Source organism: Lacerta agilis, chromosome 2, assembly GCF_009819535.1.
Source record: "Lacerta agilis isolate rLacAgi1 chromosome 2, rLacAgi1.pri, whole genome shotgun sequence".
Classification (NCBI taxonomy): domain Eukaryota; kingdom Metazoa; phylum Chordata; class Lepidosauria; order Squamata; family Lacertidae; genus Lacerta; species Lacerta agilis.
This window is the reverse complement of record NC_046313.1, coordinates 61,266,055-61,279,442: the sequence shown is the minus strand read 5'-3', so window position 1 is coordinate 61,279,442 and position 13,388 is coordinate 61,266,055. Positions and strand designations below refer to the sequence as shown.

The 13,388-nt window shown below is 40.1% G+C and overlaps 1 protein-coding gene across 11 annotated transcripts in view; it reads right to left on the bottom strand.

Moving 5' to 3' along the window:
* The window catches only part of GRIA1 (glutamate ionotropic receptor AMPA type subunit 1), a 192,299-nt gene that overhangs the window by 93,279 nt on the left and 85,632 nt on the right, over positions 1-13,388 (bottom strand). The window lies entirely within an intron of this gene.

The window sequence follows — 13,388 nt, the reverse complement described above, 5'->3', positions numbered from 1 at the left end:
GGCGGTAGTGAGTTTTATTTGTTGTTATTATGTAATTCTGTTTTAAGTGTGAAACCCAGAAAACACATTAAACAAAAAACAGCATGGAGGAACAAAGAGATGGAAGTCTGCTCTGGATCTGAACTCATCAGAGATCATGAGTGTGCACTTGTTGATATCCTGCTGGCCCATTGACTAATAGAAGATAACTTCTATCTATTCTATATGATTTAATTTGGAAACAGCAGGTCTGTGCTCTCATGTGAGATCAAAAGGCCTGGAGTGATGTTTTCTCAAATACTTAACAGAGGAACTTAGATTTAAAAAGCAGGGGGCAGGACTCCCCTAATGAGCCACATCAGTATAAGCCCTATGCAAGCAGACTAACACCCCCAAAAAAATTGGTTCGTGGGTTGGTAGGGGTCAGGAGAACCCCCAAACTGTGTGCAGGGAAGAGAGAGGAGAGAGATTTCCATCTGGAAAGATTGAATTCCTGCACATGTGAAATATTTGTCATAGTGTGTGCTGAATTCCACCCAGTAGGATTAGGTTTCAGTTGCATCCAACGCACTCACTCAAGCAAAGGGAAAAATGGGTGGTGTTATGAGTTGCCTGACTCTATCATCCTGTGACATATAACACGTAGGGACTGGGTAAAAATGGTTCTAAGAAGTCAACATAATAAACATTTATGAAAGCAACATGCTTCTGACAGCCAGTGGAAACTTACAGTTCACTGAGAAGAGGTGTTAGATTATCTTAGCAACAAACTGTACAGATCTATGTGAGCACTTGTTTCTTTCATGGAGAATTAGTAGTTATCAAAACATCTAAGTTAGGACTGGAATCCAGTCTATTCACATTAAAGTCTCATATTTCAAAATCTGAATTTTGCTTTTAAAAGTTCATGATAAAATCAACATTCGGCCATCCACTAAAGCTCTAAAATGTCCATTTATCCTACCACTTTGCAGTGGCTTCCTTAGTAGTCTGTGTGTTTGAAGCTGATTTATCTTTAAGGACGTATGAGTAAATGAAACAGACTTCACTTTTCCAGGCCAAGAAATACAGAATTATCAACTCATTGAAGAATACTGGGCTAGATAGCCTTTGGTCTCATTCAGAATTCTAATGTTTTTTATGGAAGAAACATAAAGGAAGCATTGAGAAGCTGAAAGAAGAGTTTTTACCGTTAATGTCATCTCAGACATAAAACTGGGTTTTTATTAATCAACCTTTTTAATAATAATAATAATAATAATAATAATAATAATAATAATAATAATAAACCTTACCACACAACACCACAATATATTTAAAGAACATAGCATGGTAGATCAGGCTGAAGGCATTTTTTCTCACAGAAGCCAGTCAGTCTATAGGATGCCCACAAAGAGTGTTCATGAACCCCAGCTTTGGTACGTAGAGACATATTGCCTCTGGACAGTATTCAGCTACAGGGTCCCATCCTCACAAGGATTTCAGCTTGTACAACTGGACTTTCCTCTTCTCCTGTCCCTATATGTGCCTCATGCTTTCCAAACTGAGAAATCCCTAGAGCATATTCATTCATTTATTAAATTTGTCTCGTGCTCTATATTGCCCAAGGCAACTCAAAGTGACTGAACAACCAAGCAAATAGACAGTAAACCTAATTGTAGATACATTAAAACCAAGAGGAAAGAGTAATACATTAATAACATCCACCCACAGATGGGATATGCACGGGAGACATGGGGGAAAGCATTCCATTATGCAAGGGAAAATCCCTCCCTCAGGTACTGGAGGTTATATAGCCATCATGACTGGTATCCATTGGCTGACATTCTCCATTAATTTGTTACTTCCATGGCACATTTGTAAGCCAATGATCTAGGTTTACTGAGAGCTATATATTAATCTAATTCAGAGCCATGGAGCAATTCAAATGACACCAATTTGGCCATGTAGGATAAAATCACACAATCAATTTCCAGATAAAACGCAGAACTGACTGCATGACTTGGGCTACACACATCAGCTTTTATCCATCCAAACTGTAATTCGAATATGCCATTCCTACCCCTGAAATCTGGTTTTTTTAAAAAATCACTTGTTATTCAGACAACCAAGTCTGCTTGGGAACACTCACACTGTGATAGTTTGGTCATATATTTTTGGCTGTGTGTAAGAATGCAGAATGGCTGAAAACAGGCATTTTTACATAACTGAAACCAAGGTTTCAAAATGTCAGATTGGCCTAGCTTTCTTTGAATATAATTTCAATATTTCCCATTGCTGTTATGCAGGACTTGGTCTCTTGTCAATCATCTCCTCAGGAGAATACTTGAAAGAGACCATGGGAGTGCTTAAAGGGTGATAGCTACAAATTTCCCGGGGGGAAAGTGCATGGTGGGGGACAGCAGCATATCTTGAGTGGTAAACCCCAGGCTTATATACTGTCAAGCTCATTTAACTTCACTCATGTTTATGGTACATTCCAATTATTCTAAATCAAATTCTTAGGTGCTAGCGCTGAGAGCTACTGAGCCTTTCCTCCTCTGACCAAGCCCTTGGCTTTAACATTAGTGGTGGACATGACTGGGAAACTGGGGGGGGGGGGGGGTGAATTAGTTCTCCTTGATCTAATTCCAAGCCTGTAACATCCAAACTTACATTCACCTGTGTGAAGAATACTACCAAACAGAGGGGTTTGGTCATACAAAGCCTACTTTGATGCCTTGCTCATTCAGCTTGGGTTTTTTTGTCACTAGCTAGATTGTTAATTTAGTTTACTAATTCCAAATGGACCTCCTTTTTTGTATGTATTTGTTTGTATGTGTATTTACACACACATTTTCTAGAGCTGGCCAAAGTATAGCTATGGGGAATTATATTCTTCCATCCCAATTGAAAGAAAGGTAAGAAGCGAAGGCATAATAACTCTGGTCTATTTTAGGAAATCCAAAGATGAAACCTGAAGAAGGTATCTAAAACACACACACACCATGAAACAAGTTGCCATGAATATTAAGCACCATCAACTAACAGAGCTCGTGGTATGGGAATATGGAAGAGGAAAAGGTAAGTAATTGTTTCCAGTCTTACAATGATCTGAATCATTGTAAGATTTCTGGCCTGAAAATTATCCCACCCCTCAACCAAAACCATACTGTCAGGGATCCATTTCACGCCTCTTCAAGTAGCTATCCTGTATATTCTTCAAGAACTAACACGAGTAGACTAATGCTCCATTTCTTCAAGGATGAAGTCTGGCTGCTCATGGACCCCCAGCCAAAAAAAAAATACTAACAGAATTCAAATGGGAGAGGGCATAGGTCAGTGGCACAGCATACATTTCACACCCAGAAGGCTACAGATTCAGTCCCTAGCACCAAGGAGCAGAGACTGTAAGAGACCTCCACTGACTAAGACCATGGACAGCTCCTGCAAGACAATAGCAGATAATGCTGAGATAAACAGCAGCTTCCTATCTTTCTTATTCCTAGCTCCTCAGTTTCCTGTGCTTCATGTCTTCTGATTAATAAGTTAACTTGATTGGGTATCTCCCTCACAGCAAATACAGAAAAGCTATTGGGGCAAATACAAAACAACAATCCACTAAAAACAACAACTCCTCCTCCTCAACGGACTGTACTCCTGAGCCATCACTACTACACTTTCCAAGACAGTGTTCCCAATTTTCTCAGAGAGTGCAAAAGGGACTGTTGCATATATTTAATGGAGTGCCTTAGAAGAAAATATGGTGGCTCTTCTTTGAGACACATAGTTTACTGGTAGGGACCCACTAATGGGTTGTGTCCTGATCCAAGGTGGGTCACAACAGAAGCATTTCCAACATGTGAAATATGTTAAAAATTTAAGAAATGGGTTCCTGATTGCATGCTTGGGTTCTGGGTCTGAGAAAGTTGAAGATACCAGCATAGCTAAACACCTGCTGCCAACTAAGGCACTCCATTAAAGATACTGGATGACTATGAGTGCTAGTTTATTTTAATTACTTAGCTCATAAAAAATTCCCACTGTTTTATTGTTAAAAAACCCCAACCCTTATAGCAGTTTATAAAGAGCCTAAAACAATAAAATTATCAGTAAAAAGCAGCTAAAGCAACTATTGAAAACATACAAAATATTAAGATCATTGATAAATTAAAAAACAGATTAAAACACGTCAATATTCTAAATATTCTAAATATCTGGGTAGGCTTGTCTAAACAAAGATGTTTTTAGCAGGCACTGAAAAGAGTGTAGTGAAAGGGTCTGCCTGCAGTCAAAAAGCAGGGAGTTCCAACATGCAGGTGCTACAACACTAAAAGATTGATTTCTACACATGTGGAACGAATACTACGTGGCACCTGTAATTGCTGGTTCTGTAGAAAGAAGTGGTTGAGTGATCTGGTGATCTTGCTGGTAAATTGTTCCCAAGTTGTTAAGGGCTTTATGTATTAACAGTAACACCTTGAACTTGGCCTGGGAGCAAATTGGCAACCAGTGCAGGTCTCTGAGCATTCTGCACTAACTGCAGCTTCCGGATCAAGTGCAAGGGAAGCCCCACATAGAGCGCATTGCAGCAAACCAGTCTTCCAGCAAACCAGTTATAAGCTCCCGACGTACTTTAATTAGCAGGTGTTACTCTTGAGGAATTGTTAAGTAGGTCAATACTGCTCCCTTTTCTTCCTATTGAGTCTCAAGATAATCACATTAATTTTCTTAGATATGATGCATGCTGTTGGGAGTGGTAAGAAATTGCATCTGAGTGCTGTTTCTCACATTGCATGAATATGCATATAGGAAATAAAACCATAGGTGACACCTGCAGCCCCTCTCCTGTTATACATATGGAACTGCTCTGTTGGATAACAATATGTAAAAATGTGACTGTCTTAATGCACACATGGAGCACATAGATCCATGTGTCCTTTTGTGGATGTTGGTGCACTTTCAGTTGAACTCTACCTCAGTGTTTCTCATCCATGCTTATGGGATGTGCTCGGTGGGATGTATTCACACTCTGTTGTTGCTACCCCCTCCCCTCAGTTAGTACTTCCTCATCCACCCATCTTTAAGTAGTTAAAAACTCCGAAACATTTTTGCATGTTTAGTTTTTTGGGCAAAGGGTGTGCAAGCGAAGACACAAATTCAAAAGCTGGTGCCATGTGGTGTGGCTTAATTTCTAAATAAGAGGTATGAAATCAATCTTGCCTGAAAATCATACTTGGGCTATTTGCATGGAAGCTCATTTCCTGCCATATATGTGCAGATAATATTTGACTGGTTGTTGTTTTTTTAAGAGAGAGGAAACAATGGCCCACTACACATGTGGAATGACATAGATTTGTGCTTTATACTGTAAATATAGCACACTTGAATGAAATAATGTGGATTCAAAGGAATGCGTTTAACCAAACATATCTCAGTATATGCTGTAGGTAGACTTTCCTCTATTCAGCAAAAACAACCAGCTTCTCATTTTTTCCCTGCTGTTCTGAGAGACCTCCCTCTTGAGAGCGGATGGTCAGCATTTCTTCCTCTGAGAGCTTAGCAACAATGATTTAGCATCCTTTGCAACATTGCTGCCTGCTGTAGCCTTAGACAGTTACCTCCACATTTTGCTTTCCAACTTTCTTTGTAGATGTTAATTGACACACAGGTAACTCACATCTTATGCAAGGGTTCAGTTCTAGGGGTCCATGCATATACACATAAAATGTAAAGCTGGATGGAAGTCTGCTTACCCAACTTTGAGATGGTGGTGCAAGGGCTCTGGCTGGATCCCAGAGCCCTCCTGTTGCCTTCCTCAAACCCAATCAGCACTTCTGTTTTTTGGGGAAGGCGGTGTAAGGGCTGTGGGATGCTGCCAGAGCCCTCACACCACCGTCCTTCCCTAAAACAGGTAAGCCCACAATCATAACTTTCTGCAGGTGGTTGGGGAAAATAAATAGAGAGTGGGTTTCCTTTGCTCTCCATTTATTCATTTATCCCCCCCTCCAACCCAGCTGCGCAAAGCTGCGATTGCATAAATTAAATAAGTGTAAGATGCAAGTTTCCTGTACTTTTTTTTTTTTTAAAGAAAGCTAACGGGGTCTGGTGCATGTGTAACCTACATTCAGTTGTCCTGTTAAAGAAATATTGTTGGTACAACTAAAAAAAAATCCATCAATTGAAGCTATTTTATGTCTTCTGGTCCACATACTTTATACAGCAGACTATGATGCCACTAAACACATTAATTATAGTTGCTTCTATAGCACTCACATCATTTCAATCTCTCTACCTTCTTCACACTGTATCAATCATTAGCATTCAGCACGCCTCCTACGCTGTTCTCAGCTAATTGTTAATCCCAGCCTCTGAAACAGATTGCAGCAGCAAAGAACTCAGAGTTCTATCTTTTCAAATGGTTAAAGCGCCATTAGATTATTTGCAGAAAGGACTGCCTGTGGATTAGATAACTCAACAGAGCAATATGGAGAACTCTCTGGCTTTCTTAATAATCTATCTCAAAATAAACCACTGCAGTAATCTTCCTTGCAATATCTCAATTAGTTAAATTAAATTCATTGTTGAGGAGGTAACATGTTATACTCCCATAACTAGTTTGCAATTCACATTAAATGTCAGTAATAGTAATCCTGGGGGGCGGGAACCAAAAGATGCTGTGGGAGTAATTCTTATTTGTTTAATGGAACAGGTTACTTGGACATTGTACTATTTAATTAGATGTCTATTAGGCACTGAATACTGACTGTGTTTTATTTAAAGCTGTAACCAGGATAAGAGATAACACAATTTGAACATTGCTTTTCCTTGAAGAAAGCATTAAAAAAAAAAAAGAGCAAGCTTCCTTTTTTATTTCTGAATGGCTCCAATAAACCTTTTCTTCTTTGCATTTCAGACCTAACCAAAAAGTAATTTAAAATGGAGTACTACAGAAGCCTGTAACATATAAATTAAATGATGGTATGAAGCACATAATAGTTACATGCTTGCAGTATAACAGGAGTAAGTAACCTGTGGCCTTCCAGATGTTGTTGGACTCAAACTCTCATCAACCCCAGTGCACATGCCTAATGGGATGCTGGGGGCTGTAGTCCAACAATATCTGGAGGGCCACCTTAGCTACCCCTGCTGTATAGTATAGGATAGAATAAAATCAAATATCTTTATTACGGTCAAAGACCAGAAAACAGATAATGAGGTAGAATAATAATTTTTAGCTAATGTATGTGTGCTATACCCATTTATGTGTTGATAGTTCCCAGCCCCTCTATCTCACCTCACAATTCTGGTTTACTCCCATGATGCCTGTATTTCATAAAGAGCAATGAATTATTGTTACAACAGTGCTTTTTTCCATTAAAAAAATGTTTAGGGGTACTCTCATTTTTCTACTCATATTGAAATACTGCCCCTCAATGAGGCCAAACTTAAATTCACAAAATGTTTAGGGGTATGTGTATCCCTGCGTCCCCCCAGAAAAAATTACTGTGTTACATTATTTGAAAGCAGGGGTGGGAAGACTTAAATCTATAGAAGCTACTTTAGGGTTTTTGTTTTTCACTAGAACCCTGAGACTGAGCACCCACAACCACAAAATACTGACCTGGAAGAAGGGGTCAGGGGTCAGGGACATGCTATTAGAATTTAGGGGCAAGATGCCTCTAAGAACCTGCTCAGCTTCAGAATTTGTTTTCACAAAATTCCACTCCTACTTTTCCTCCCAAGCTTTCTTCATCTCAGCAGCCTAAGTAAGGAGGCAGTGATGGTGCTTACAATTACTCTCTAGCAATTTGACCAAAAGGACAAGTAACTGGAATCAGTACTGCAGACCTTACCCCGCAAACATGCAAGAAATAGGTGGGGTATGTTTATTTTATTTTATTTTATTTTAAAAACAAACAAACCACAGCAGCACAACCTTTAGAACACAAGAACTACAGTTTGGGAATTAGAAGATAAAAGGGGAAAGAACAAAAGCTAACTTGCCTAGGCTGATACAAACCATATCAGCACATTGACTCCCCAAATCCAGCAGGTAGCTAAGGGGTGTACCCAGGTGTTAAGAAGTAAAAGTGTGAGGCTAATTACAAAGCTTTATCCAAACTTGTCCAGTAAGTAGTCCATCAGAATGCTTGAAAGTCAGAAGATGCTAGTATCGTGGTCAACACTCATGACAATACTCTTTATTTAAAGCATTTCTCTAGAAAATAATATTAATAAATAGATAGCAAGTGTTGTAGTCACTGTTAGAGCATCAGCTTTGCATACAAGACAGTATTCAGCTGCCATGTCCCATCAGTGCAAAGATTTCTTCTTGTGCAATGGGGCGTCCCCCCTGCCCTTGCTCCAGAGGGTTGGATTTAGGAGGCACACAGGAGAGGAGAAGGAAAACAAGAGACTTCATGCTATAGTCAGACTCCCATCCAAAAGCCTGGTGAGCTGCTGTCCGCCAGTGCAGACAAGATTGAGCTGGATGGAGCATATTGTCCGACTCAGTATAAGACATCTTCCTATGTTTCTGTTATATTATTAGCAGGGAGTCTGCCCCTTAACCAGATGGTTAGAGAACATTGCAGGTCTGCTTATAACCAGTCGCAAATATATGTGAGAAGGTTGCTATTTATCCTGCCAAAATGCTCTCCTTCCAGGCTGACAGTTTTACCACCTCTTTAACAATAGCTGAGGCATGAGTATTTTGTCCAAATACAAAAGGCTCCAAGTGTAGCAGACACACCAAACCTAGCTGACAATCTTAAGAGGGGAAAGCATGACACTAAATCATTGCAGAAATAATGCTGTGTTCTTTTCTTTTACTATTCTAAACTGCATATTCTGTACAACATAGCAATGCATGCATGAACATTCTTTTAAAACTAGCTTCTCAATAGGAGTCTTTTCCAGCCTGACCTCGAGATGCTGGTGCTCTATCACTTAGTCACAGACCTCCTGTATCTGGCACCACTTTTTTATATCTTCCCTTTCTTTCAGGATGGCCGCAGTTATTTTCTTATTCCATGGTGCCTTTCTATTTACTTTATCATTTCCTAGAAAATCTGATCATCATTCTGATCAGATTTGGAAGCGTTATTATGCCAGGGCTGCAGTCAGTAGTCAGCTCTCTTGTCACTAGAGGGGCTGCCACATTTCTAGGTGGGGCTTCAAATAAATGCAAGAGAGTTGGTGATTTCCTCACAACCAAAAAACCAACAAACAAACAAAAAACCACACCTTCTGTAACTTTGTCACCAGCCTCTAATCTTCCTGAGCATACTTGATTTTTTTTTTTACTCTGAAATGCACAAAGAAGAAGAGTTTGGATTTGATATACCACTTTTCACTACCCAAGGGAGTCTCAAAGCGGCTAACATTCTCCTTTCCCTTCCTCCCCACAACCAACACTCTGTGAGGTGAGTGGGGCTGAGAGACTTCAAAGAAGTGTGACTAGCCCAAGGTCACCCAGCAGCTGCATGTGGAGGAGCAGAGACATGAACCCGGTTCCCCAGATTACGAGTCTACCACTCTTAACCACTACACCACACTGGCCCTTTATTAACTTGTAATGAGCACTTTCCTTAAATAAATAGTAAATACTATTATCCTCTCCCCTTTTAAGCCACGGGCCTAGATCTAGAGCTGAAGGTGGGATTTTAAAAGCGTTGATTAAGCATGATTGCCAGGATGAATTTTGGGTGAGCAAAGCTAGGGGCTGAGTTTGGAGCACTGCCACTACCTGTGATGGTTGTTGCTTCTAAGCATATATCTGCCCTCCTCTGTTTTAGAAATGAGTTCTAATTCTGTAATAAAGGGAAGTGGTCATGTCCTAATTAGAAATCCTGCTTGTTTTCATAAAATGTTAAGGTGGGTCTCACTACCTCTGGGTCAGATCAAAGACCCATGTAGACCAGCAGCCGATTTTAACAGTTGCCAAGTTGTCAACGGACAAAGAAACCGGGTGACATCCAACATTAGTCATACTCAGAGCGTACCCATTGAAATCAATGGGTCTGTGGATTTCAATGGGTGTTCTCTGAGTATGACTAAAGTTGGGTCTCACCCACTGAAATTACTGTAAAAATCATTTCCCCAGGAGCACTGGTATAAGAAAGCACCATTTGAGATTTAAAACAAAATCGAAAATTCTTTCTAGTAGCACCTTAGAGACCAACTGAGTTTGTTCCTGGTATGAGCTTTCGTGTGCATGCAGGAACAAACTCAGTTGGTCTCTAAGGTGCTACTAGAAAGAATTTCCGATTTTGTTTTGACTATGGCAGACCAACACGGCTACCCACCATTTGAGATTTGTGGAGGTGGAATTGCAGTTGCTGCCTTCTGTGTCACTGTCCCCACTCATTCCACCTCCAGAACTTCATGTAGTCCCCATTTATTCTGCTGTTTTTATTGGCTTTTAATTGCTTGTACCGTTTTGATTATGTTACTGCCTCTCGGAGAACATTTGAATACTGAAGCTGTAGGATATGCATTTAAATAATAAAGAAAACATTCATTCGCTACGAGTCCAGCTGGAATTTCAGAGCAACAGATTAATATATTCCCACTGGCATGGGGTAGATACTGGCTCTGTACTATATTATAGCCTTCAAACAATTTTTAAGGGCAGGCACATGGTGAGTGCATTATCATATATTGCTGGAGGATATGCATTTAAATAAGAAAGAAAGCATTTATTTGTTCTGGGTCCCGCTGGAATTTCACAGCAACAGTATAATATTTTCCCATTGGCACTGGGTAGATATTGGCTCTATACTGGATGCAGCCTGCACACAGCTTTTAAGGGCAGGCTCACAGTGAGTGCATTACCATATACCACATCTTTATCTGGGCTGAACGCCAATGCACAATTGTGTTGTTGTATTAATTCTATGAAAAACTGAACTTTGTAAAAACGTGATGTGAGCAATCTAGCTTGTTGATATCTGCAGGGTCAAGAGGCAGTGCCAAGGACTCTAGCTTTGCCTGGTTTGTTTGTATGTATGTGTATGTGTAGTTTATTATTAGCCTGCTCAGCCTGAGGGCAGTCCCTCAAATGGTGATGGAGAAACCTGAAACTGCATCAGAGAAGCTGGTGGAACTGTGATCACAAGGTGCAAATGTCTGCTCGAATTATGAGTAACTTGCCTCCCCTCGCAAACATTTGTCCTTGTGGTGCTCCGAGATGGCAGAGGTGTCATAGTGCATCTCTTCACAACATCCCACAAATTCACTCACATTTCTCTCACACGTTAAATAGATTCTCCCCCCCCCTTGCATTCCCGACCTTTGATATAGGCAGTTATATGAAGGCAACACACTCTCCCTGCCTTTTTTTTTATTCCATCACTATAGTCCCTTATGGCTTTCAAAACAAACCATTTCTTGGCTGCATATGTTTTAAAAAGGAGTTGCGAGTATCCCAGAAACCATCATTTTCTTCACTCACTCTGCTACACCAGCCTTATTAAATGCTAATCTTTAAGAGAGAAGGCATGGGCGAAGGGCAGTAGGGAGCGCAGAAGGTCTTAGAGTTTGATCCTTTGCATCTCTCCATTTAATAAGGGTATGAGGTGGTAGAGCCAAGAACTTCAGAGACACCGCAGAGAGCTGAGCAGGTCAGAGTAATAAGCTGGATGGACCAATAAGCTTGGCTCAAAAAAAAGGTGTGTGTGTGGAAGGACAGTTTCATCTGAATGGAAACAACATCCAAGAGGAAACCAATTGTGTGCTTTGTGTTCTGCATGCTTTCTTTACTCTGGGCTTTTCAAAATGTTGAACATTGTCCCCAAATCAGCATGTGGTGGGAAATCTGGGGTGGGAGACTTGCACAAAGCTTTTTGAGGTGTTTAAGGTGCTGAATATAAAAGAGGCAACATGCTGGCTTTCAATGTGTAATTTCTTGCAACCCCCTACACAGCTATTAACCTTTTCTCTATTAAAATGCATGCGTCCATTGAACGTTTGAATCACTGAATGCAATGGTGTTATTACACACACACACACACACACACACACACATACAGGAAGGTATTCACAGTCCTTGTTGCTATGGAATCATCTGGATTTGTAAACAGTAAAATGTATGAGGATATATAAACAGAAGTATCTCACAATATCTCATTGATATAGAATTATTTCACAAATTAAACTTTCTAGAAGCAAGAATGCATCATTTATCTTCATATTAGCATCCAATCAGTGCACCAAAATTATGTAAATTTGAGATATGGGAGAAATGTCACGGGTCTACCTACGTTGCTGACAATCATGAGCCCTATTCAGACATTCATTTATCTCACATGGTGATAACCAAGTGATGAGGCACGGACAAGTCCCATTCTTTCCAGCAAGCCACTTTCCCCATCCTCATGAGCCTCCATGGGACTGTCTTCTAAAGGGGGGGAATGCCCTCCACTCATGAAGGCTCCCTGTGCATTTAGAACTAGGGTATTTCTGTTAATAGTTAAATCCCACAGAAGGGTATTGTGAGTGGCTGTTAATATTAGACCTCTACATTATTTGTCAAAGCTTCCCTTTGTGTTAATGCTGCGTTAGAAAAAATATATGTTTTGACTTCTCTATGTGATTTTGCAGTGGGAGACCTCTGCTCCTTCAGACCGCAAGCATTTACTAGGAAGTAAGTCCAAAGACAGTATAGGATTAGATTGTCATTATTAAAACTAAGCTAGCAAAAAAACTAAGTTAGGCACCTTTCTTATCCTTTGCCTCAGTGCAAAGCATGAAATACGTTCCTATTGGAAGGAATCTTAGTAAATCAATGTTAAGTGCTATAAATGCCAGCTATAAAATCCAAAAGCAAGGAGACTTCTCGTGCTTAGGCCATTGCTGTGCACAATAACACAACACATCTGAACCTTTTTAGTTCATGAGTAAATTAATAGCAAACTGGGATTTGAGCCAAACAGAGGTTGAAGTGCTGTTATTGCTGTTGTTTATTAAAAACCCAACATTGCCATTCAGCTACCTTGTAGACATGACCACAGGTTGCTGGTTGCATTTAAAATGTGACGTCTACTGTCTGATCTATCAGACAACTCTGAGAGAACGAGATGGGTAACTTTGGGTTGCTATGACTACTCAAGAAGAGCTTTCTGGACACTGGAGGAAGCAAGCCAGCTTTTCTTCCGGCAGCTTTTAGGAGCTGGAAGGAAAGCCTTCTTTGAGGGCTCAAAATGTGCCAGACATTTAAATGTATACCTTTAGCCGCCTCCTGTGTTTTTATTTACGATTACATTGTTTTCTCCTTAATGGTATCATATTGGATAGGTTTGCTTTATTTCTATTAACCTTTCTATACTGCCCTGGTATCTTTGTGGTAAACAATGGTCTAGAAGCATATAAATTAAGGATAAATAAACCACAAGCCCATTTGGGACAACCCCCCCCCCTTTTCCCAG